We start from the raw sequence: 2,990 nt of genomic DNA, 5'->3' as shown, positions 1-2,990 counted from the left end.
GGAGGGTGGTGGTCAGTGGCTGCCTCTGGGGGAGGACCTGGCAGGCTGGGGACCTGGAGTGGAAGAGAGATTTACTTTCCACTATAAATCCTTTTTGTTAGATTTATGCAGGTGCATTCATCTCCATATGCATTTTTCTCCTATAAAAACAATGGTGTTTATTTTTAAAAGAAAAGCCCTTCAGGCCAGTGTGATGAGGACCAGAACCGTGGCAGTGATGGTGGGAGTGGGAGGGAGGAGGATAGTTAGGAGCAGGTGGCCAGGACTCAGTGACTACTGGTAGTGGGAGTGAGGGGCCCAGAACTCTGCCCATATCTCTGAGGACCTTGGGGACAGAACTGGGGGGGAGGAGGGGTGCTGGAAAGTGAAAAGTTTACCTGCACCTAGATGATTTCCCTCTGACTCCCTGGACCACAACACAAGCATCCCATATACACAAACCATAACCCAGACACTCTGGGCCTTTGATTCACTCTGACCCCAGCAGGACATTTAGAACTGGACATGAGTAGGGACAAGCCTCATCTTATTAATACACTAGGGGCCCAGTGCACGAATTCATGCACCTTGAAAGGAACTGTGGGCCGCGAGGCTGCAGTGGGCACAGGGGCGGGTCTCGGCCCATCCTCTGCGCCCCTGCCTGGCCCTTCCCACCACGGCCCCCGGTCCCCTGTCTGCCTGCAGCCCTGCTCCCGCCACCACCGCTCCCACGCGCTGACAGTGCCAGCCCCGCTCGCACCCGGTGATGGCGCGGAGCAGTTGGGGCCAGCGCCAGCAGCGGGTGCAAGTGGGGCCAGTGCCCCCAGGGGTGATGGGGGCTGGCAGCTGCTGTCGTACCCACTGATGGCATCCAACAATCGGGACCAGCGCCGGGCACCGGCAGTGGGTGTGAGAGGCGATTGCTGGCCCCAATCGCCCCTCAGGAGCAGGAGGAGGTGGAGAAGCCCTGAGAGGCGATTGGGGCTGGCAGTCGCTGTTCCCACCCGCTCACACCTGCTGCTGGCACTGGAGCCACTGGCAGCGGGTGCGAGCGGGGCCAGCGCCGGCAGCAGGTGCGAGCACCAGGCGAGACTGCGGCATGCGGGAGCAAAGAATCTTCAGTAATCACCAGAGGCTCACCCCGATGACAGCAACCAGCACCCCGCCTTGGTCTGGCGCCCCTGTTCACCTGCTCCACCATCCCGCCGAGGCTGATGCTCACCATGTTCCGCGCCTGCCACCTGGTGGTCAGCGGCACATCATAGCAACCGGTTGTTCAGTTGTTTCGCCGTTCGGTCTATTTGCATATTAAGGTTTTATATATACAGATAGGTGATAAGGTGTAACCAAAGCCACCAGGACTACTGACCAGTCCCTTCCTCCTACTCCCTCCCAATCCCACAAACCCCTTCCCTCCTCATCTCTCTAAAAGGAAGCTCCACACAACCAAGCTTGGACATTGGGTTTCTAGACTCTAGCTAGGACTTCCCTGAGTCATTAATTTTCTTTTTATTTGCATATATTGTACTTGTCCCAGTGAAACTGCATGTAAGCTCTTTGGAGCAAAGACTTAGAAGATCTCTGTGACCTCACAGAGGCACACCATTTCTTGTATATATGGTAGGTGTTACCCACTCAAGGTTTGTGTGCCCGATGCTTCAAAGGCCAATTTTCAAAACATCAGAGTTAGGAGTCAAAAGAAGTTTATTGATCTCGATGGTGCCAGCTCTAGAAGATGCAGGGAGGGGGGAGAGTGCCTTGTAGCTTCTGCAAATCCATCTGAAGAGAGCCTAGAATTCAGGCATCTTTTATTCAAGAGAAGGGAGGAGGGGCAGGGCAAGAGGTGTGTGTCACCTGGGGGCCAACAGGGATCCAAGGAAGATCACCAAATCTCTAAATCTGTGTTCCCTGGTTTATTGACCTTTGCTGATCTGATGTGGTCTTGAGGCACCTGCAAGTCTTTGCCAAAAGCTCAAGCCTCCAGCAGAACTCCTCTGGTAATGAGTATATCGATAGCAGGAGCTATTTCCCTGAAGGTCAAGGAAGAACTACAGGCTAGAATTAAGACAGAGAGAAAGAGCATTTCCCTCTGTTACAAGGGTGCCCATGAATGTGTGATTGGCTGATTGATGGGGACACCCCATAGCCTTCTCAGCAGGACTGCCAGTATACCTGCCCTCCCTACTTACCTGCCCTCCAACTCTGCAGAGCCCAACCTCCCACCACTGGCAATTCCCCCACTGCCAAGAAGTCAAGCGTCTGCTCAGGCATTCACCTCAGGCATTCACCTCCCTTCAGTGGTTCTCCACATTCAGCCCTTCTTGGTCCATGTGGTATCAGCCAAACGGAAACCCATTAGCCGAAGCTGTCTTTACACCCGTGTTCTGTTTGGCCTCTTGCACATCAAAGGGAACATAACAGTGAAAACGATAGTAAGCAACAATGATCATCATCTCATTTCAAAGAGACAGCATCAGTGCCAACAGTTCCCAGGAGACCCTAGGGTGTCAGTCACGTGATCTGCAAACAGAAAATGCAACTCACCTGCCTCTCCAGGAATAAAGAGCGCTCCTAATGCTTAGCAAGCTGGAAATCGCTTTATAACTGCCACTTATTGTCACCGTTCGTAAGAGCTTTGGGGTCACAGCAATGGGGATTCCAATATGCTCTCAGTATATATGAGGGTGTGCTCTCCGTGCAATGAAATTAAACGGGTATTGATGGCAACCTCAGCCCAGGTCCCTGAACAGGAAACAACCCCACAACTCGGCTCCTCAGGAGCACTGAGGATCGGTCTCAGTCCGAGAGGGGGCAGGGCCTGGAAGGAAATGGCTTGGGGTCAGGGTGGAAGTCCTGTCAGCTCTGCCCCCAAGGGAAGGACAGATGCTGGGCCGCTGTCACAAAGGATCTGCCTCTGTTTTTCCACCCCACCTCCTTCCAAAAGGGAGGAAGGCCTTTTCCTTCCAGCCCCTCTGGGCAGAGCAGAAATTGAAAATGGTTACTTGTTCCTA

At 53.6% G+C, this 2,990-nt stretch overlaps 1 long non-coding RNA gene across 1 annotated transcript; it reads right to left on the bottom strand.

The window, feature by feature from the left end:
- Nucleotides 1-1,888: 1,888 nt before the first annotated feature.
- LOC129151861 (uncharacterized) lies at nt 1,889-2,736 on the bottom strand. Its single transcript, XR_008558563.1, has 3 exons — nt 2,524-2,736; nt 2,255-2,374; nt 1,889-2,034 (listed from the first exon to the last, which is right to left on the bottom strand). It is a non-coding gene; the product is annotated as an uncharacterized LOC129151861 (long non-coding RNA).
- Nucleotides 2,737-2,990: the final 254 nt, after the last annotated feature.

The sequence above is a fragment of the Eptesicus fuscus genome, chromosome 16, assembly GCF_027574615.1.
Source record: "Eptesicus fuscus isolate TK198812 chromosome 16, DD_ASM_mEF_20220401, whole genome shotgun sequence".
Lineage (NCBI taxonomy): Eukaryota > Metazoa > Chordata > Mammalia > Chiroptera > Vespertilionidae > Eptesicus > Eptesicus fuscus.
The sequence above is the reverse complement of the archived record's forward strand: the minus strand, read 5'-3'. Positions and strand labels throughout refer to the sequence as shown.